Source organism: Syzygium oleosum, unplaced genomic scaffold (genome assembly GCF_021117445.2).
Source record: "Syzygium oleosum isolate NSW1041296 unplaced genomic scaffold, Sole_v2.1 Sole_v2.02, whole genome shotgun sequence".
NCBI classification, from domain to species: Eukaryota; Viridiplantae; Streptophyta; class Magnoliopsida; order Myrtales; family Myrtaceae; genus Syzygium; species Syzygium oleosum.
This window is the reverse complement of record NW_026607486.1, coordinates 7,555,515-7,579,735: the sequence shown is the minus strand read 5'-3', so window position 1 is coordinate 7,579,735 and position 24,221 is coordinate 7,555,515. Positions and strand designations below refer to the sequence as shown.

Genomic DNA, 24,221 nt, shown 5'->3' with positions numbered 1-24,221 from the left:
TTCGGCAGAAAACCTCCCTCCCTCTTGGCCTATTGTGCAGGCACCAGTGCTGTCAAAGCAGTCGATCATGACTTGCGCTCACGTAATATAATCTTGTCTCAGTTACGTGCCAATTTATCCAAAGCTCAGGCGGTCATGAAAACCCAGGTAGATAAGCACCGCGCTGATATTTCTTTCAAACCAGGCGACATGGTGCTTCTTCGTCTTCATCCTTATTGCCAGCTATCGGCTCGCAAAGACTCAGCCCACAAGCTTGGACTTCGCTACTATGGTCCGTTCCCTGTGGAGGAACGCGTGGGACAAGTGACTTGTCGACTTTCCTTGCTAGCTTCCAGTCGTATACACCCAGTTTTTCATTATTCACTACTCAAACCGTATATGGCTTCACACTCCACTAGAGTGCACCCACTCCCAGAGGCAGTTGTTGATCACCAACCCATTCACAAGCCACTAGCAATTTTGGGTCAACGAGTTATTATGAAGGATTCTAAGCCGGTCTCACAAGTGTTAGTTCAGTGGCAGGACCTCATGCCTGAAGACTCCAGTTGGGAGGATGAGCACCTCTTGGATAATATTCGACTTGAGGACAAGTCGTCTCTCTATGGGGGAAGGAATGTTACGTCCTAAGGATTGCAAGTACATTTACGGCGCAAGAACATGCCTAAACAAGGCTAAGGAGAATTGCATTCCATTTATGACGAGGATAGTAATCAGCATTAATAAGGATAGCCATCAATTAGTTTCTATCTATAAGGATAGCCATTAATTAGTTTCCATTTATAATTGATATCCATATGTGTACTCGGCTATTTAAAGGGCCATTAGATTACACTAAAGAGTAAGCAATTACAATTCTGTTCCTACCTCTCTTCCTTCTTTCCTCTCCTCTCTCCTCAATTCCTGCTAAATCAACTATTCTCTTAACAGATACTAATATAATGGGATCTATCTTCTTTCTCATCGATTTTCAGGTTTTGCCTCGCTTCCAAAGAAGTTGGTTGTGCAGCCTTGGTTTCAAGCCGCTGTCTTTTGGTTGTTTTCAGCCTTTGAGTTTTGCAATGGCGGGTGAATTCTAAGTGACCCTTCCCAATGGCAACTGCAATGGAACTCCACCTGATCCACAAAGGACTTATCAAGTTGTTGTGACTGCAACTTGAGATATGGGTATAGGCAAGGATGGAAACTTCCCTGGAGGCTTCCCTCTGATCTCAAATATTTTAAAAGCATTACTCTTACAACAATTGATCCTGGGAAAAAGAATGCAGTCATAATGGGTAGAAAAACATGGGAAATTATTCCCACTGAGCATAGGCCTCTACCTGGCCGCCTCAATATTGTTTTCGCTCGTTCTGGGAGCTTTGATATTGCAACTGCAGAGAATGTCATCATATGTTGAAGCATGTGTTCTGCCTTCGATTTATTGGCTTCATCTCCTTATTGTCTATCAATTGAGAAAGTTTTTGTCATTGGCGGTGGCCAGATATTTAGGTATCCTAAAATTTACTCATAGTTACAATTGCAAATGGGTTCTCCTCTTCCCCCTTGTAATTTTTCTCTTTTGGTGCAGGGAAGCTCTCAATCCTCCTGCATGTGATGCCATCCACATAACTGAAATTGAGACACCAGTTGAATGTGACACTTCTATGCCCATGGTTGATACATCTGTCTTTCACCCACGGTACTTGTCCTTTCCTGTTGTTGAAAACAACATCCGATATTGTTTTACTACATATGTCCGTGTATGATGTTCTGCATTGGAGTCTCTGCCTCAGACAAATGCTCTGATCTTCAATGGTAAGACAGATTCTGTTAAGTTTGAGGTCAAGAATTTTACCTTTCTGCACAAGATGATTTTTGAGAGATATGAAGAGTACCTGTATCTGAGATTAGTCGAAGATATACTGTTAAATGGCACTCCAAAGGATGACACGACTGGAACTGGTACCCTATTAAAGTTTGGATGTCAGGTGTGTTTTAAATTCTATCCAGCACATCTCCTTTATCACTAGGATCATTCTGTTTATTCTTTTTTGCAGATGCGGTTTAATCTGCGCAAAAACCTCCCTCTTTTGACAACTAAGGTGTGCTGCTCCAAACTGTTCTACCTCTTCATTATATTCTTCTTGTGGAATTATTTATGAGAAGTGCAAGGCTTTTATTCTAAACTCTGGTGACTGAGATATTGTTATTGATTGGTTCTTAGAAAGTATTTTGGCATGGAGTTGTTGAAGAACTTTTGTGGTTCATAAGTGGTTCTACAATTGCCAAGGAGACGACCAAAGTTTTTGTTTTCTGTAGAGCTTGCATTTTTTGAACTAGTGCTGTTCATTCATCCACAGTATTGAACTCTATATGAGCTATAAAGTAAATGAACTGTTGCTTTTCGCTTAAATGTTACTAGTTGATGCCTTAGTCTGTCAGTTGTCTTAATCGAGTGCAAAAGTGAATTGCAAAACGGCATCCTTGAGTACTAAACTATTCTTTACACTTCCACTTTGAAAATAGGAGATTGCATTGTAAGCCTTTATGTTTTAAGAAAATTGCTGGACAGGATTGGTCCAACAACTTTGTCTGCAGTTCTGGTATCTCCTCTTCTCCACTTGATTAATCAATTGGAAGCGACGTGTAGGCTGACCATTAAGCAATCTCATCCTACTACTAATTTTGCTTAGTCATATGTTTTGCTAGATATATTCTACTTGTTCTTTAATTCTAGCAGAGCATTCCTAATTTGCTAGGGAAATTTTGAAACACTTTGATATTCTGAGCTTTTACAACCCTTTACTGGTGAGTAGGTTTTCCACCACATTCTGTAGAAGTGTCTGGCTTAGTTTTGGCGTGAAGTAATTACCAGTAATACCGTAAAATGCGACCACTTATATTCGGCTACCATTACACTTTTTGGTCTTTTCAATTCAGTTAATATATTTTGCCATCTATCCTCCAGTAACATATCTATTTGAAACCATGCTTATCAAGTGCGCATCTTGCACTTAGACTAGATTTGTAGCAATCATGTCGACTTCCAAAATTAGATCATGAAGACAACATGTAGGAATGTTAACTTAGCTGACTGTAAAAACTGATTATATTTGCCAGGACATACAGAGACTTTATATCATGTCCAATAGGACAACAGCCTTGTTAGTGACAAATAAGGACCATTTGTTGAGGAATGGTAAATGTATCATTTGAAACTATAAGATGGATCCGAAGTCATGTTTATAATTTGCTACGAAATATCACCTAAGAAGGAAGAACAAGCTTGAGGATGTGAAATATCTGTTTAGTGAGGCAATGATGCATTAACAAGCATATAGATTTCTCTTCCTAATTATAACTAGGCCCTTGATGTTTTCTTTGATGGAATGATGACTCAGTGAAATTGAGTTGGGACAGTGTTTTGCTTGGAGTGAATACAAACGGTTGCTGAAGTTGCAATATAGGGATCTAAAGTGAGAGATTTGTGAAAAGTGAATTGATATGATAACTTCAAAGGGGCTTAATTACCTTTGCTCTGAATTGTAACATGTAATTGGTTTCCTGCACATCAATCCCTTGGAAGGTATTCTGGTTGAATGCTTTTGCCTTTAAAAAAACACTCTTTCGACTGTCTAATGTTGGGATGACATTGTAAGACTAATTTGAGAATTTCCTTTTTCCAACAGATTCTTCGGGAAAAAGGCATTCATATATGGGATGGCAATGCATCTAGAGACTACCTTGACAGGTTCGCATCTGATTCATGAGAATGATATACATATGGTTATTTTTTTTCTTTACCTTTATGACATTTGTCCTGTCTATTTAGACTTGGTCTGAAAGATCACGAAGAAGGTGACTTGGGACCAGTTTATGGCTTTCAGTGGCGGCATTTTGGTGCTAGGTTGGCTTGTTTAATATTATTTGACCACTTTCTGTTGCTGCAATATATGTTTAATGACATTATATGTCGTATGTCACAGGTATAGTAATATGCAAGCTGACTACACCGGTCAAGGATTTGATCAGTTGTTGGATGTTTTTTACAATATCAAGAATAATCCAGATGATCGTCGAATTATACTCTCTGCTTGGAATCCTTCCGATTTAAAATTGATGGCACTTCCACCTTGCCACATGTTTGCGCTGGTTGGATATGTTTGGCTTCATTTTCCTGAATTCTTTGTTTTTTCTTCTTCCTAACCTAATTTTTACCTTTGCAGTTCTATGTTGCAAATGGGGAATTGTCGTGTCAAATGTATCAGCGCTCTGCTGACATGGGATTGAGAGTGCCATTCAACATTGCCTCTTATGCTCTCCTTACATGTATGATTGCTCATGTTTGTGGTATGTATGTGTGCTTTAGATAAAACGTCGCAATATTTGTGGTATGTGATTTATCATTTGTATCGGTTGTTGACCAGTATTAATCAACAGTCTTGGAATACTGTAACTGCTGGTGTGAAGGGAAAAGTGACTCATAGATGCCTTTCTAATGCTTCTTGTAGGATACTGGTTGGAAAAGATTGATGCTTCTGTAGAAGTTGCATTATTAGGATTACTGTTATAATAGTTTAAGTCTAGTGGTTGGTAGAGATTACTAGCTTGATTCCCCAGCCTTAAAGGTGAAAAATATCCTCTTGTTGGGAGGATATAAACATGGGAACTAGTACTTATCTTAAGTTTTTCTTCTGCAGATCTTTCTCCTGGTGATTTTGTCCATGTTATTGGGGATGCTCATGTATATCGTACCCATGTTATACCTCTGCAGGAACAACTTCAGAAAGCACCCAAGCCCTTTCCAGCGAGTAATATGCAGTAAAAATGCAGGATGGTGACTTCGCTTTCATTCTCATGACCCAACTTATCTTCTGCTGTACTCACTAAAAGTCTTGTCCACATGTACAGATTTTAAAGATTAACCCCGAGAGGAAGGATATAGACTCTCGGAGTCTCTCGTGCTTTCACCGCCTCTGTCTCCCTCCCTGACCATGAAGCGAGTCGCTCGATCCCCATGGTAAGTCTCCTCGTAATCTTCAGCTTTCAAGCAAATCATCATCATCAGACTCTCTATCCGTCTTCCTCATGGCAATTCTCTCTTTGACGTTCGAGTTTTCGTTGGTCATAACTCGTAGGCTCTGAAGAAGGACAAAGCCCTGCCTCCCTCGTCCAAGCCTGCGAAATCCGGTGGTGGAAAGCAGAAGAAGAAGGTATGACTCTCTCTCTCTCTCTCTCTCTCTCTCTCTCTTTGTCATGCTTAGTTGTTGAAAGTATTGGGATAACTGTGGTTCCTTTTGTAGTTATTGAGGATGTTTTTCAATGATGTTACTCAAAATGAAGTGAGGATAGCAGATCTTTCCTGTTCGTCTACAATGGCCCTTGCAAGTTTTCAAATTTTTCCACTACACATGTACGTTTTTATTAGGTACTTGGGGAGTGACCAATGAGTTATGTGGGTCTTAAGTTGAGCTATCGAAGAGTGTATTGCGCAACTGGTAATTACTGATTGCTTGTACTGGCGAGTATTATAGCGATTGGTGTCTGCTATTATAGGCAAAAATGAGATGGGAATATGTTCATGCTGCTTTTATTTGTTGTTTATGTCGGTTTAGTTGGGTCGTGATGGGTTAGATGGTGTGATGGTGAGCAGAATGGAGCAAGGGAAAGCAGAAGGAAAAGGCGAACAACATGGTGCTGTTTGACCAGGCGACTTATGAGAATCTTCTGACCAAGGTGCCCAAGTATAAGCTCATCGCCCTGTCCATCCTCTCTGATTGCCAAAGGGTATGCCTTTATATTAATCTAAATAGTATTTATAATTGTCTATGTCTTGGTTTAGGCATCTACTTTTTCCCCTTTTCTGCTGACAAGATCCGTCATCTTGTTATTTCTTATATAATGTGATGGTAATTGCTATCACACTTGAACCCTTCTGGAAAAGTTTTGATGACACCTTTTGTTGATGCACTTAGGTGAATTATGCACATGTATGTAACTGATAGGATGTTTTCAGCGGGATCTTGCTCTGTTAATTCTAACAAATGCCTTAACTTGTTAGTTTTATATATGATGGAGTTCTCAAGTAGAGTTCCGTCCAGTAAAATTCATTGGCATGGTTTCTTTAGGTATATCAAGTTTGGAGGATCTGAGTGTGGAAAGTTGCCTTGCAAATGATGATATAATCAGAACTCCCCATCGGCTGACTTCCTGTGTGGAACAAATTGTTATTTTTCTTGCCTTAAAAGCATGCATTCTTCATCGGTAAATTTTATGGTGGTGGGACATATTTATACTATAAACCATTCTGAGATTTATACCATGAACCAGTTTCTTCTGGATCATCTAAGCTGTCATATTTTCAAAGTGGTTATTACTCGCCATCCTTTACAATGAATTTTAGTAATTTAGAACCAAAAACTCTAATGGAATTAGCGTTTGCTGCATTTATAAATAATTGGTTGTGTTGCTTATGTGTGATCGAGTTTAAGATGACAACATTTAACTTACCTGCCTTAATTTAACATGTGGTCTGGTGGTTCTGTTGCATTCGGACTTAAGGGATTTTCATGTCCAGTGTTTTGCATAGAACGATTAGATACTTCAACGTGCTATAGCTAACATATTCATGTTCTCATCAATGAGATGATCTTGCTGGTTGAGCTTCTCTTTCTACTAATTAGTTATCTCTTGGTTGTTTATAAACTTTTTCTTGTGCCGGTTAATGGATCACTTGCTCGGAAGGCAATAAGAGAACTCATGGCTAGAGGTTTGATCAGGATGGTCTCTGCTCATGCAAACCAGCAGATCTACACCAGGGCGACAAATACATAAGTGTCTTAGGCCCCTTGCATTTTCCGCCTTATAGCAATTGTTGTTTTATGTCCTGCATTGGCAAACTACTGTTTTCTTTTATCTCTGGGATATAACATGATGCATACTAGAATTTATGAGACAGGTTAGTGTTCTTTGAGATTTTGAAGAAATAAATATTAAATTTCCGATAGGCCAATATTTGGTGTTCATCCAATTCTTTTGCCTACCAGTATCACTCTTTCACAAGTTCTTACTACCAATGCAAAACAGATTTTAACATCTTGAAATGCTCCGATGCTCACCAGCGATTATCGTACTTATGTCGTGCAAACAGCTGATGAGTTGGCAAGTAGAAATGCAGTGCTCCTTGATGGGGGTAATTCTAATAATGTGTTTGCCAATGGTAGATTGTTCTTATTGCCTATGTAGTAAAGAAAAAGAAGTTTTGCTGAATAGGATGTCATGCACTTATCATGTGCATTAAACAAAAATTATGAATCACGTTAATCATGACAAAAATAGACGTTATGTTTAGTACAGAATGCAAGAGATATGATTACAAAAATTAGGAACTAAATTTGGTAACAAAAATTAAAAATGAAAAAGGTCTGTCATCCCTTGTATGTATTGCTTGGCAAGGTAGTTGATTTCAGAGCCCCTTTTCAAAAGATTATCCTTGTATTTGTTTACGTCTCATATTAAAACAAATTACTATAATTCGTCCCCTCCTACGGATCAGTCGACATTTTTCACAAATTTTACGCACGGAGGTCCTTATTTTCATAATTGTCGTTCCTTAACTTAATTTTGACTCTATTTTGGAACTGCCATAAACAATTTGAAAAAGTTATTCACTGTTTTCACTTCTCTAGTTAAATGTGAAAGACATCTGTTGATCAAACAATTCCATATTTTTTATATTTGTCTATTTTCGTTGTGCTCGATTTATACATGTAATACACCGAAAAGTTCAAAAAAACCAATCCTTAGCCAAAGTATCCCTGGTGTATTCATTGGCATGCTTGCCCGATTACTAGCAAAATTTTCAGGATCTGAATGCCTGGAATCATGAGGAACGAGCGATTCCTAATTCCTCCGTCCTGTTATAACAAGATTAAGTCGGTTAATTTATTTTGGCTAAAAAAGGGTCAAAAGTAATTGTTTTTCACTCGTCAAAAATTGTTAAAATGTGATTATTACCTGCATTTTTCTTCGATGTTGAATTTTGTCCTTGGATTTTAATTTTGGTCAATTTGGTCCTTGTACTCTTTCTCTATAACCAATGTAATATTTTAAGCTAATTTGGTCCGATTGACGTTTGACGAGGCAATCCTACCCGGCCATGGGACATCTGTTTGTTGACGTAGCCATACATATCATCGCCACGTCAGTGAAAATTGTAAAAAATAAAGAGAAACTGGAACTTAGAAAGTAAAAAAAAAAAAAAGAATAGGTAAGAATTAATCTAAGCATAGGTTAGAGAGATAGGGGCAGGCCTGCTTAGATCTGGGCGAACGTGAGCACCCTCACGGGTGGTGGTAGCAGTGGCCTTGCACTCGGCTTTGCGGAGCACCATTACAGAGACGATCTTCTATAAGACCAATTTGTTCAACTTTACGGAGGGAAAACACCTGAGAAGCCGAGAAATTAGGGAGAAAACTCTTGTTGCAAAACAAAAAAAATTAAGCACAAGTTCAAAATTAAACAAAGGTCGAAAATGAGTGATCCTCAGCAGGCGCTCCAATAAGAGATTCGACGCGAGTGATGATGGCTTCATCGAGGTGTACGAGATGAACACAACGGCATCAAAACCACCTTGTTGGCAATGGTGACCCGATCCGTTGACACGCCTACACGGAAGCATGGTGGACGATGCCATCGATTGAGGGTCAAGCTCACCAATCGTTGGGCTACAATTCTTCAATAAGCTTTCGCAGAAAAATACGAAATGCGGGACAACGCCGGAGAAATCCCTAAGAGGATCGCCTCACCAGTAAAGAGAGGCGCAGCGTCGCCGTTCTTTATTGAACTTTGCCATTCTGCTTTCTTTATTTCTTTGAGTTGACTTTATCTTTTAAAATCTTTCCCTGTTTTGCTTTTGACTAATAAAAACCCGAAAAATCATAGGTTAAAAAATCATACGTGCAAAAGAAATGCGAATCCAAGCATCCGCCATTTTTGTTTTATTAAAGGATTAATATCACGAAAAATCCTAAAGTAGTACATCTGTGATAAATTTACTCCAAACTAATTTTTTGATAAAAAAAAATCGCAAACTAATATAACCATGACAAATTTACCCCAAACTAATTTTTTGATCACCAAAAACCCCAAACCGATATAATTGTGACAAATTTACCCTTCATAAATTGGATTAATATCACGAAAAACCGTTAATTGATAAATCTGCGACAAACAGAGGGGTAAAATCGTAAACCGGTACATCCGTCAACTGTCGTGTATCATTCAACTCGGCAATTTTGATGGTAAAATTTAACGGAAACTAACGGAGGGTAAATTTGTCACAGGTGTATGAGTTTGGGGTTTTTGGTAGTCAAAATATTAATTTGGAGTAAATTTGTCATAAGTGTACCGGTTTGGGATTTTTGGTGGTATTAACACTTTATAAAGTGCACCAACTATCATGGATACTTGGACACGTGCATGCTTGGTGTTGAAATGGAAACTATGCATATTCTATCATAAAGAGTATACATTGTTTATTATAAAGAGCAACATAGTTTATCAAAAAGAGAAGGCTCTTTATTTATCATTCTATAAAAGGACGTTCCCACCCTTTTTGATTAGGTAGCGGATTCAGAAAAGGGTCTTGGTCTTTTGGGGAAATTTTCAGTTAATGTTGGAACATTGCCTAGATTTTCGGAATTTATAAAATCGGCATTTGTTTAGCAATGTCTAAATTCAACCTGTCAATTGGAACCGGACTATCAAGTTCCTAAAACAAACACAACATATTTTGCCAGTGATTGATTCAATTGGAAAAAAAATAAACAAAAAATATATAACGAAACTATTTTATTTAGAATCGATAAATTGGGATAATTAGTCAGCGAACCTGTTGGACTCCCTCAAGCAATGAGCCAGCCTTAAACCGACTTAAGGCCATTACGAATATCATAGCTTTAGCCTTAAGTCGGTGAGGCGCTGCCTCGGAAAATACAGCTGTCGGCTCCTTCCATAGAGCCTTCAAGGGAAGGAGCTGCCAAGATCAAAAAAATAAAAATATGAGAGCTGTCAATGTTTAATGTACGACCCGACCAGACTTCGTGTGTCCAAGGACAGAGCAGCAAGAGATGCTCCGGAGTCTCAGGGCGCATTCCACACAGGTCACGGCCACAGGATGGTACCATTTGGTGTGAAATAAAATAAACAAGATTCAACATTGCCGAAAAGAAAAATTACTTCTCTTCCACATGTCATTCCTTTCAGATATAGTAATTATAACAAAGGCGACAATGGCCCAGAAGAATCCCAAAATCCCAGGAGACTAACAGCTTAAAAAAGCTATAAGAAGCTCAGACCAAAGAAAAGAAGAAGAAGAAGAAGAAGAAGAAGAAGAAGAAGCAGCTAGAGAAAGCATAGAAATATAACTAAACGTCTCATGTTATACTAATTCCCACGCCCACTGTGACGTTATTTCTTCTTGTGCTACTGACGACGATGAATGGTAGACCGCTGGCGCGTACTGCGCCTTTGACACCCAATGCCTATCAGCAGCAGTAAGCGGCAGAAGCTGCGTCACTATTTCTCTGCGCAGACGAAGGAGTTTCCGAAGGAGACTACACAAGCAAGCTGCGGCGACCATCAGCAACGGTAGGTAGAGGAGAAAGAAGGAGAGGCCTCGGAATAACAACGACACGAGCAAAGCTATAGAGAGGGAAAAGGAAAGGATCCTGAGGAAGTGAAAGGTGTGGGCACCGCGGGTAGGATGACAAGCTAGTAGATGAGCAACAAGCGGAAGCGACAGGGAGCAATAGAGGATGAGAGAGAAGATGGAGAGAAAGGCGGTGAGGGGGTGCGTATCGAATGGAGAATGGGGCTTCCCTTGGTACTTCACTGCAATGAGGCCGACCAGAACAGGAACGATGAAGGTGAGAACGGCATGGATATTCGTCCATGGATCTCCATGGACGGGAGGCATTTTGGGATTTGGATATACTTGGATAAAAGAGGAGGTGGAGGAGTCGGCGCCGCAAGGGCAAAGCGGATCTCGATGCTTGGGAGTGAAGTAGGGAAAGAGAAAATCTAGGAGACAAGACAGTCGAAGAACATATATCCATTTCACCCCCGGGCTCGTCTCATCTTCTGTAGAACTCATGGTACTTTTTCGTTGCTTTGTGACGAATCCTGACATGTGAACCGCGTAAAAACTGGCAGGTTATCGCTGCAACTTTCGTATCATCACATGGTCTGGTCTCTCGAGGAATTCACGATCGAGAAGCGGGTGAATGGAAGATAATATTCTGCAATTTAACCTTTGAGTTTCTCATGTCCCCCCACTTGATTCATGGCTTTTGTTACCCCGTGCATTGTGTTTAATGTTTATACCCCTAAAATTTTTGTATCCTGATTCCATGTGTGCATGGAGGATTTTGAAATTTTCATTTCTCTGGTTCTTCACACACAAAGTTAGTTCTCGGCTTTTTTTTTCCGTGATTACACGAGTCATTCATAAAAAAAAAACATATGGCGTATTATTATATGGACTTTAGGAATTTCGAGCTTTGAATGTTTGGTCTTACCTTAAAGATCGTATGAACATCTCCTTATTGAGCGTTTCGAAAAATGATTCTAAGACCAGAGAAATATGCTTGTGATGTGATGAGCACTCTCTTTTAAACTAATTAGTACTTTGTGTACTTTATTATGGTAAGTACGCATGTAGTTCCCGCCTTGTGTTTTGAGACTGATGAATGCAACATTGAAATTATCATTTGAGGCTATCATGATACGTTAGGTTACGTATCCCATTAGTCAGTTTTTAGGATAATATCGCACACATGAGGAGATCGAGCGATGTGCCGTAAATGATTGGCTACCATTATAATGACATTTGAGATTTTCTCTAACAGTATTCTAGTACGGAGAATTTCATAATAAGTTGCGGATGCCTGACTGGCAAATTAGATCATTTCCAGTGATAAGCTTAATTTTCGCCCATTTGACATTACGACAAAATGATCTGGGCGTGATCGGGATCAAACTTCAAAGATAACTAAGTCGGGTGGGAATTCTTGATTTTTGCTCTCCGAAATCTCCCAGATAGCCACCAACAAAATTCAGGAAGAAGCGAATAATACACAACAATCACCTAAGAATAATTCCGTCATGTTCCTCTTTCTGCGACTCCGCAAGTTCGTGTGTGTGTGTGTGTGTGAGAGAGAGAGAGAGAGAGAGGACTTCAGTATTCTTCATATGTGGCCGGGGATCAAACACGAAATCTCCCACCACTTTTGAGGCCGACCACATCGTACCATGGGTCCCACCCACGACGCAAAATACGCCATTTCCGTTGGTCTCTCTCTCTCTCCTCACCACGATCCCGGTGGACTTTTTCTGTCTTTTCGGGGTGAGAATACCCACCTGCAACTTTTTTTCTGTCTTCTCTGTCCTCTCGCCTGCTGCAACTTTTTTCAGTCTTTTTGGGGTGAGGGCCCACCTGCGCAACTTCAAGAACGGGGCGTTATCATTAATCTCTCCCAATCCCCATAAATAGGAGTGTAAAAAAATCGAACCGAAATCGAAACTCATCTGAACTTAATCAAGATTCGGACCGAAATTTCGTGCATTTTCTTTCAGTTAAGATTTCGATTTGGATAACGATAAATAACAATCCTTTTTTCCTCGGTTCGGTTCCAAACCGAACCAAAAAAAAGTTAAAAATCCATCCTCGACATTCTCACCATTCCCAAAAACCAAAACTCTGGAAATTTCCTCCCCCACGTCCAAGCACACCAACACCAGCGATAGGTCAAGGTCCCCCGTCACCACGTTCCCCACCCAAAATGGCAACTGTACGTCGTCTGGGGAACAGCTGCGGCGGCGACGGAAAGCTGAAGGTGCGAGGCAGGAAGAGGGGAGGTTGGAGGATGGAGATGGGGACGGAGAGGAAATGGGTGTTGAGGTTTGTGAGATTGGATTGTGATCTGGGCGAGTGATGATGACAGATTGTGCTTCTTCTTGATTCGTCGATTTCCATGGCTAAACATAAATAAAAAATAATAAAAATGAAAATTTTAATTTTCTGGTTTTTATAATTAAAAGAAAAGGTGTTGCGAAATCGCAAGAAATTTGTTCTTCTTTTGAGTCGGTTTGAGAAAGAGAAGAGTTTGAGCGGGGGCAAAAAAGAAAGAGAGGAAAATCGAAATACTGAACTGAACATAACCGGTTTTTCGGTTCGGATTATATTCGGTTTGGTTCGCGGTTTGGTTCTATTCAAATACACACCTAAACAGTTCGGTTTGGTTTTCTTGAAAATCCGAACCAAACCGAACCGTTGACACCCCTATCACCTAGGGTCTTTGCAGCCTCGCTGGCCGAGGGCGAAGCCTTTGTGGCTGGCGCACAGAAAAAGAAAAACAAAGAAAAAAAAGGAAAAAAGAAATTCAAAAAAATACAAAAAATTCATGTAGGACGATTTGCCAGAAGTAGTACTCAAATGATCGATTACTCTGATGTGGCACTTAAGTTAGTAAAAAAACAGTTATAACACTCAGGTGAGCACCGTACGAAAGTTATAATACTTTATAATTCGAAGATTAAAAGGTGTTAACATCAAAATCTGGAAAACCCATAAACATGAAAGTTGTAGCTTTCCATATTCTAGTTTTGTTAATTTGGAGTTCATTCGCTGGATCAAAGCATCTTTTAAAGTACCATTATGATCAGTGAGGCTTTAGATTCTTGTTTCTGACACGGGGATGATTTTTGTAGAAAACGCGTTGAAGATGGTTGAATTTTGAAAATTGATGAATTAATATTTTTTAAGAATAAGTGTATTAAATGTCCTAAAACTTGTTATGAAAATGCAATTGAGTTTTAAGATTTTCAAAAACTGCAATCAAGTCCGAAAACTTGTCAAATTGATCTAATCAAGTCTTTTCGTCGATTGCACTTTCGTGACAAATTTTAGGAACTTTCAAAAAGTGCAATCAAGTCCTAAAACTTTTTAAATTGGCCCAATTAAGTCATTCTGTCGATTGCACTTTCGTAACAAGTTTTAGGACTTGATTACACTTTTTGAAAGTTTTAGAATTCAATTGCACTTTCGAGACAAATTTTAGGACTTCCAATGTACTTGAATGACACATTGATTTTTTTTTTTTTGGTAAGGATGACACATTGATCTTTCATACTTAAAAATTCCATTAAATTTCATGTTAGTTTGATAAGTGAATCAATTTTTTCAAAATCAGAGTCAAAATCAGGCTAAGAATTAAAGTCAATCTGACTATTTAGGTAAAACGCGTACATTCTCTCAATTGTGGGAAAATTCAAAAATTTTGAAAAAGAGAAATTGTAGAGCACTGTTGACACTTGATTTTTGCCAATCCGAAAAATCGACCCTTAAAATGTAAATGGGCCAAATTAGTGCCAAAGAGAGATAATAATAATAATAATATTTTTTTTTTTTAAAATAATTAATCGAGCACGACTAGCCCCCCCCCCCCCCCGCTCGGGCCCAGCCCATTCCTCTACCGCGGTTTTCAAAGCCCATAAACTCATGACTTTGGACTTCTATTTTGGATATTTCAATTTAAAGGCCCATGAAACAGCTTGAGTACTCAACAAGCCCAGCCCGGCCTTTCACTATTTCCTCTCCCTCACGCTCACTTTCTCTCTGGCGTCGTTTGTGAGCGGGACAAGAACGGAGAAGACGAGGAGGAGGAAAGACAAAAACGGAGAGAAAGGACGAGAATCGAGGATAACGGCTGAAAAGGACAGACAGCTGACCAAGGACAGACGGGGTTGCTCGCCCAAAGGACGCTGGCATGGGCGAAGGACAAGGGGGGGCCGCCGGTTCTGGAAAAGAGGGGAGAAGGTGAGAGTTGGAGAGGGATCTCTTCTGGGAACGAACAGATAAAAAAGAAAAAAAATCGAGAGAGAACGAGGGGTTTTGAAGAGGAGAGCGCTCCGGTTCCTCCACCCGTGAGGATCGCTGGCAAATCTCTTCCCCCTCCCAATCAGTCGTTCACCGCCGCCGGACGCCATCGTCTCCGACCGCCCATCGCCTTGTCCGAAGACCATCCGACTCTGTAGTCCACTCGTACCGAGATCAAGTCGCCACGGAAGTCAAGTCCAACCGCCGCGAGGAGACGAGACCAGCCTTATCCTTCGCCGACATTGCCGATTCCGCTCCATTCCCGAGCCAGGTAACTCCTCCGTTTTATGCTCTGTTCTGTCCTGCTTGTCTGGCTTGAAACCGAACTAGTGACTTTTCGAGCAAGCCATGCGAAACCGAAAGTCCATGATGATTTTTCATATTTTAGAGATTAAGACACTGTGTTTGGACCGAGAAATGCTTTAAAAGTGGGTCTGGAATTCGTATTCATCTACGCATGCTAGCTGTTCGCTAAAATGTCTCAATGAAACAACATAGGCTTAGAAGGTCGAATCTGGTTGTGACGATTTTTAGTGTTTCTTTGTAAACCGAGACATATTTGTGATGAAATATAACCGTTTAGATCCATGCACTTCATGTTTGAGTAAAAAATGGCGTTGAATCTCAGTTTTAAGCTCCGATCTGAACTAGCCCGCCACCTGTTTGACAAAATGCTTAAACAAAGGCCGAGACTGTTGTTACCAAAATCTGTTCTTGTTATCTTCGTTTTATGCTTCGTTTGTGCTTGAATCGATGTTTCATGACTGACTCGATATTTTTCTTTTGCTTTTATGCCATGCTTCGCACATTGTCCGAGTCTGCCGCGTGTACATATTCCCTCGCCGGAGATCCATTCCCCTCACCGGAGATGTGCTGGCGGTTTGAGGCCGCAACTGTTAGCCCTCTATCTCTATTTTATGTGTGTTTATGCTTGTTTGTCCAGACTTAGCGTCTGTTGTTGGGGCTGAAAGTTTGATGGCCGGGAAACTGAAGTACGTCCCCGATGTTAGCGTTTTAGTGGCCGGTGGTGCTGGTTTAGGGAATTTGGTTCGGTGATGGTGGTGTTGCAGTCTCAGTCTGAGCAAATTCGTCGTTGGCGCCAGTCGAAGAAGCCGAATTTGGTTCGGTGTTGGGGTCGCCGGCGACTCACTGAGAGGAAGACGTTCTCAGTGAGGGCCTCGGTGAGTACGTAGGGAAAGAAGACAAAAAAGAGGAAAGGAATAAAGAGAAAGAAATAGCAAAAAACAAGAGAGATAAAAAAAAAGGAAAAAGAAATTGGAAGAATATAAAATTCGGATATAATCCGGAGGCGGGTCGGATCGCTGAATCGGGCCGGATCAGGGGACCCGGTCCGAAGTCCTTTTTTTTCTCCCGAATAAAAATATATTAAAAAAAATAAAAAATAAAAAATTCAGAAAAACTCCAAAAAATTCAGAAAATTAGGAAAGGTTTAGAAATTAATTTTTGGGTTAATTTCATTAGATCTTAGTGTTAGTTTTATTCTAGACTTAGTATAAAAAATAGAAAAAATGGGATAACCTTAAAAAATTCTTTCCAAAAAATTGAATAAGCCATTAGGGTTTTACCATAGGGCCTTTGATTGTCTTTTCTTTACTAGAGACGATGCTAGGTCGCTGGTAGTTTATTTTTATTCCGATTATTTAATTGCACACTTTTAACATATTGGTTGTTATTTTTATTTTTAGAATGGTTAGGATGAACACTACCCTGATTCGTTAGTTAGCAAATGGTCAAGTTTAGGTACCAAAAGGGCACTAGTTAGATGACTATTGTAATCAAGTCTCTGATCCTTAGTATCTCTGGTTACGCACATATTGAGACGACACTCCCGCGTCTTGATTAGGGTTTCTAGCCAACCCTTGATTAAATCTAGTGGCGAGTTCAATTGAACGCGTAGATTAGAAATTAATGTTGCGCGAGGTATGAGGCTTGGTAGCGCCTCTGTTCTTGGATAGATGAGCCTTTTGGTTTGTCCTTCGATCAAATCAATCGATGTTTACGTCAATTGACAAATACCTTTAAGCCTATACATATTTATTTTCTCCCTCTCGATTGGGACGGGTAGGTCACGACAAGCACGTCTTAAGCTTTCCAACTGGAAAATTTCATGAATTTTATAGTTAATTCAGGATTGAGCCAAATTTTAGAACAATCGGGTCTGTGTAGGAGAAAAACTTAATAGTAGGGGCTAAATTGCAAAATCTGGCTTTTTAAGGGCAGAATCGTAAAAAGTCTAAACTGAAAACTTGTAGAGGATTTCCTAAGCTTTGTAAGAATGTATGAATTCTTGCCTTTTCAAGACCAAGTCCAGATTTGTTGTAATACCGAGTTAGTATGGGAAAAAATATGCTCCAAAGTTTTTGAACCGTGAGAAAATTTCATGGAAACATTTGAAATTTCCTTTTTGAAAAAATCATTTTATTTTGCAAGCGAATCTCAATTTTCCTTGATTTCGGCAATTTCATTTTGAAAAACTCAAATTTTTTTTTGTTTTTAGAAATATCCTAATGCATTAACTTTGAATTTTCCTTCTTCAACTCCGAGATTTTCTTAAGAGCAAATTCATATTCTAGACATAATTCATTAATATAATCTGAGACTTCATCAGAGATGTCAAGATGATTTACCTCAATTAATTCTTCAGAGTCTAAGTCTGGCATATAAAATATATGTTTGTATACTCATCTTCATCACTTTCTTCACATTCATTGTCACTCTAGGTCTTTGCTTTTAGAGCTTGCTTCTTCTTTTCAAACTTTCCTTTCTTCTGTTGGCTATGAAGCAACCGTGTAATAGTTACATGTTAGGGATTTCAATTGTTTAATGGCAATGACGTATTCATTCATTGTCCATTTATATGAATGATTCCATAACATCAGTTGCGATTGAACCTACTTTTAAGGTGTTAAGAATATGTGTGACAGGTTTAGAGTTAGACCGATTCTTTAAACTGTTCTTGGTTGATGGATCATTGAGAGGATATTGATGATCCTGTTGAGACCAATGTGTTCTCAAGCTTCACCATTAAGTATTGGATACCTAAGGGAATGATGAGTCATAAATCATTGGGTATTGTGATACTCGAGCTAGAATACAGATGCTTGTATCGGACAAATTCACTAAACATGACATGCATAGAACGATTAGCGACATGGAATCTTTTAGTGGGTCAATGACTAATCGTTCATGCTCTAGTTTTATGTAAATAATCCTTAGACCTGAGGCACGGTGTTGACTTGTACATTGGATGGCTATGGTTCACAAGTGCGCATATTGACACTTCGTCAATCCGTCTCTATACTTGATGGTCATAGTTTGTTCACATACGAAGGCACATACTTACGCAATAAGTAATCTGTCTTCTTGTTATATACAAGATACAATAATGATGTCCAATGCAATCTAATGTGACATTGTATTGAAATCCTCGGCCGGGGTTGTAACCGGGAATGAATAGTTTGTCTCGTTGAAATACATGTCGATTAGGTTTGTGCATATGATCAAATTGGTGGCTTGACAAAATAATTCCATGGCCTTTGTTTGATCGGGATATAATAAGACAGAAGGATTGAATTACATGGTAGCTAAAGCCGACACGTTCATATGTTCTTAAAACATTCACACTGTCTGGGTAGCTATGACATATTGTTAGATGTCACTCATGATTTATTAGACCTGGAGATTGATCAGGACAATTAGTTATATTGGGAGTACCAATGTGTTAATATAAGTTCTACTTCCAGCTCAGTGATGAACCTAGGGATGTCACACACCATAACCAATGCAGAATGACGTTTGAACGGGAGAGATAATATTGCAATTGAGTAGGGTTGAAGATTAATGATCTGAAACGAGTTTAGAATCAATGTTCAAATTCATAATTTGAAATGGTTTTAGAATCAATAGTGAGATTCAGACTCTGAAATAGGTTCAAACTTAACGGCCGAATTAATACTCTGTAATGGTTACAGAGTTAATGTCCGTAATAATATTCTGTAACGATTATAGAATGCCCTGATTATTGCTTTGAAACGGTTTCAGAATCAATGTTTAGATTCAGTCTCTGAAATGGGTTCAAACTTAACGGTCGAATTAATACTCTGTAACTCTTACAAAGTTAATGCTTAGAATAATATTCTGTAACGGTTACAGAATTAATGCCTTGATTATTACTCTGAAATGAGTTCAGGATCAATGTTCAGATTGAGACTATGAAATGGGTTCAGACTCAATGACCAAATTAATGCTCTAAAACGGTTTTAGAGTTAATGGCCGAATTGATTCAAATAAATTGGATCTGAGACTAATAATGAGTGATGTTTTTTTAGATCAATCACTTTCTTTACACACAAGAACAATTGCTAGCACAATTGGTGTGATGAACTCACTCGAATTTCTCTCTACCATTCAACTCGATATTGGTGGTGTGTCTGAACTAGAGCTTCGACGTTTGTGGGGTTGGAACTGAAGAACATCATAACGAAATTTGTCGGAACATCCGAACATCAGAACAAAATTTGCTAGAACTGAAGAACATCATAATAAAATTGCTGTGGGTACAGTACAAGGGTACTGCGATTAGCCATCCTCTTCATTTCTACGTGCTTCTTATTAAAATGCACGAACACTGCTTTGGAGATACAGGAAATGGGTTTTTGCTTCCGCTGCAATTTTTGATTTACTTTTACCTATTCATGTGTTCGCACAAAATCTAAACGGTGGTATCAAAGCCAATCTTTAGATATTTTCGTGCTTTTAAGGATGATAGTTTGATATGCATATTGCAAGGTGAGACCGTTGATAATGATGCAAATTTCCTTATTTATAATATTAAGTCGACATGGGTGTTCGAACTCGTGGCCTTCCATCGTCATGGTTTGATCCCATATTCTAGTGGTTGATTGACTGGTTATGGACACATAGGGGTCCATTGCCATTAAGAATATAAGCCCACTCCATTATAAATATGATGATGTGGGGTTTAGGTCGAATGATTTTCAATAACTGCCAAGTGAGGGATCATTTGTGTTCTAAATACTTGCATGAAATGATGGATTAAACTTAACTATGATCATCGGGTTAATAACTTTCAGGTGAGACTTTCGTGATCCAGGGGCTGAAGGTATGATTGGGACTCGTATATGATGCGTTGGATAAGTTGATCCACTCACTAAGTTCATAGAATACCAATAATTGTCTGGTGAGGTATAGTATGAGCTAGTGGGACTCCAATCTTCACTATTAATCTTTACTCAACGAAGATTGCCATTTCCCATCTTAAAAATTATGGAATCTGAGTAAATTTAGTGAGATGTTATTTCATTCAAAGGTCAAAATGAAATAGTTGTTAAAAAACAACGGCTAACAATTTATTTTATCTTATTACTCTAAAAATGGTTACTACAAACCCACTTGCTTCTATATTTAACAAGAACTATCTGACGGGACCCAATTTCACTGACTGGGTGAGGAATTTAAGAATTGTTCTCAATTCCAAAAAAATTGGGTATGTGCTTGATGAGAACTTGTCGGAATTCTTTCCTATGGGTGCGACCCAAGAGGAGTGCAAAACTTTTGATAAGTGGCACGAAGTTGACTTAAAGTTAGGTCATACATGCTTGTTTCGATGAATAATGAATTACAGAAGAAGTATGAGACCATGGAAAGTACTTGGTGGATCATCATGCACTTAAAGGAATTCTTTGATGAGAATAATCGAATCTCCAGATATGAGATATCTAAGGGATTGTGCCGTATGAGGATGGCTGAGGGATCATCGGTGAATGATCATGTTTTGAAAATGATTTGGCACATTAAGAAGTTGGCCAGACTAAATCTTATTATGGAAAACGAATTAGCTGTGGATCAAATACTCCAGTCTTTACCCGATTCCTTCTTTGAATTTGTCCAAAACTTCCACATGCGATGGAGAAAATTCTTGCTAAGTTACATGGTATGCTTGTGGTTTACAAGAAAGAAATGCACAACACAAAGTCCACCGTAATGGATTTTGTTGAGGCTTCCTCAAGTGGAAAAGGGTTGTAAAATTAGTTTTACATCCAATGCCCAAGACTGAAAAAGGAAAATGTCATTATTGTGGTGTCAAGGGGCATTGGAACAGGAACTACAAAAAGTGCCTTGCAAGCTTTAAGGTCAAGTCGAAGAACCAAACTTGTGAATGTATGGTGTTTATGTTTATTGAAACTAAACTTAAGGTTGATTCTGAATCCAGCTTATGGGTTCTAAATTCTGCAACAACTTCGTATATTTGTATGTCTTTGCAGAATTTGGAAATAAGCAGGACACTGGGGCAAAATGAGATTGCCTTGACTTTTGCAAATGGAACAAGAGTTGCTGCATTAACTATGAGAACTTGTTGATTATCTTTGCACTCTGGACATGTATGGGTTTTGAATAATTGCCCGCATTAAAAGAATGCAGTTTGGAATCTCATCTTTATACCTCGTTTGAGTAAAAAAAGTTACTAAAGATGTATGTTCCATTTATCACAATAAAAGATGTGTTGGTTATGGTTGTTAATTAGTAATGTTTATACCATTATAATGTCTGGAAATGTGATTACTACTATCGATAAGCAAAATAATATAAATGCCATAATCAATAAACAGCCCAGAGATAGTCCAACCCGAAATATGTTGGGCATCTCTGATTAGGCCATATTGGAAAAGATAGAATCACCAAGTTAAGTAAAGATGGATACATTGATCCATCCAGCTTTGAGCCTACTTAACTTGTGAGGCATGTCTTCTAGGAAAAATGATAAAAGCGTCCTTTATAGGACATAGTAGCGAGCTACTGACATATTTGGTCTGATACATACGGATGTATGTGGACCACTTAATGAATCAGCTAGAGGTGATTATTCTTACTTCATTACATTTACCGATGATGTATCACTGTATGGTTATTTATACTTAATGAAGTGTAAATCTGAAGCCTTTGAATAGTTCATGGAATTCAAGGCTGGAGTTGAGAAACAAACTAGAAAGAGTAACAAGACTCTTCGATCTATCGAGGAGGTGAATACCTTAGTGCTGAATTCCTCAACCATCTTAGAAACAATGACATTTTATTATAATGGACACCTCCTGAAACTCTAGAGCACAATGATGTATCTGAGAGAACAAATCACAACATATTAGATATAGTGCGATTTATGATCAGTTACACCGATTTGCCTATATCCCTTTGGGGATATGCCCTTGAGACAACTACATATTTACTGAACAGAGTCCCGACCAAGTCCGTTCTAACTACGTCCTATGAGATATGGCATGGTAGGAAATCGAGTCTTAATCATATTAAGATTTGGGACTGTTTAGCTTACGTCAAAAAGTTGAAAACGGATAAATTAGAGGTAAGATCTGAACAAGGTCGCTTCATTGGTTATCCAAAAGAAACTCTTGGATACTATTTCTATTTACACTCTGACCGAAACTCTTGGATACTATTTCTATTTTCACTCTGACCAAAGAGTTTCGGTCACTAGACATAGTTCTTTTTTGGAGAATCAGTTCATCCAAGAAAGTAGAGCTGGGCAGAAAATAGACTTACAAGAAGAAACCAATAGAATAGCAAATAACCAGGTTCAGACACAGATCTCAAATTCAGTAGGAGGTTCAGATACACAACCTGACCAGGTTCAAATGCAGACATCAGATTCAGTAGAAGCTTCAGATGCGCAACCTCTTAGGAGGAGTTCGAGAATGTCTCGCCCAATTGTTTGTTATGGACACTTGATTGAACATAATGAACCTTTTGTTCATCGTGAATGACAGTGATCAATCTAGTGATCGTAATACCTATTAGGAAGCGATGTCCGACATCGATTTTGGTACATGGCTAGTGGCCATGAAATCCGAAATGAATTCAATGTATTCCAACGAATACATCAGGACCAAATTCGTTGGAACTGAAGAACATCACAACCAAATTTGCTGGAAACTAAAGAATATCATAATCAAATTGCTTTGGGTATGGTACGACGGTAATGCGATTAGCCATCATCTTCATTTCTACGTGCTTCTTATTAAAATGCACGAACAATGCTTTGGAGATACAGGGAAGCGGGTTTTTGCTTTCGCTGCGATTTTTGATTTACGTTTACTTATGAATTTTTTCGCCCAAAATCCCAACATCTTCTTCTTCTTCTTCAGTAGTGAACAATTTGGTTTAATGTGCCATCGTTTCTTGCTTTTAAAGCATATTACATCCTTACCTTCTTCCCGATTCTTGAAGGGCCTTTTTTCTTCTCATTGCTTAAACTACTTCCTTTCTTTGAAGTTTCTTCCATTCTTGGCCATCTTTATGAATTTCTTTACCACCAAAGCTAATTCTTTGTCATCTTCTTCAGAATAAGTATCACCCGAATCATGAATGTTAGATCTTAAAGCAATTGACTTCTTACCTTTTGGGATCTTCTTCATCATTTATACGCTCAGCTTTGTATGACATGAGAGTCTCAATAAGTTCATCACAAATGAGAGGCATGATCCTTTATGTTTCTCAAATGGATGTTTGAATGTTGTTCCTTTGGAAAGTCCTCACAAAAGCTTGTTTACTGTCTCTTCAAAGGAGATTGGCTTCGCTTGATATACGAGTCCATTGATGATATCAATGAACCTATTGAAAATCTCAGTAACTATTTCAACAAGTTTCATTTTGAAGGATTCATATCTTACAAGGAGAATGTTTGTCATGGTCTCCTTCACCCTATTAGTTCCTTCAAAGGTCACTTGAAGTCTGTCCCATATCTCTTTTGCTGTTTCACATGAAGAAACACGATTATATTCAGCAGGAGATACTGCACAATAAAGAGAGTAAATGGCTTTAGCATTTAAAGCTTCTCTTTTAGCCAACTCCTATGGAGAGATTGTGGCGGTTGGAGTTGAATTTTCATTTGTTTCTCATGTATTTGAGGATGCAGGTGTAGAGGTTGCTCTGGGTGTAGGTTTCAATCCATTTCGTGAAACATCCCACATCAAAGGATCTGCAGATCTGATGAAAGCTTTCATTTTGTTCTTCCAGATATCGCAAATCTTTCCATCAAAATAGGGAGGTCTGGTGTTGCTCTTGATGTAGGCTAACAATATCACCCAAAGGGGGTGAATCAGTGATTTCAAGAAACTTAACAAAATATTACAGATTTAAAAGCGTTAAATTTGCTATAAACATGACCTGGTAAAGCAGTGAGTTGATATAAATGCAAACTAGTTATATCAAGCAATACAGTGAAATGCGTTTCTATCAAGCAGTAAATGAA

At 38.7% G+C, this 24,221-nt stretch overlaps 1 pseudogene; it reads left to right on the top strand.

Moving 5' to 3' along the window:
• Positions 1-1,058: 1,058 nt before the first annotated feature.
• On the top strand, positions 1,059-6,932 carry LOC115689528 (bifunctional dihydrofolate reductase-thymidylate synthase-like; annotated as a pseudogene).
• Positions 6,933-24,221: the final 17,289 nt, after the last annotated feature.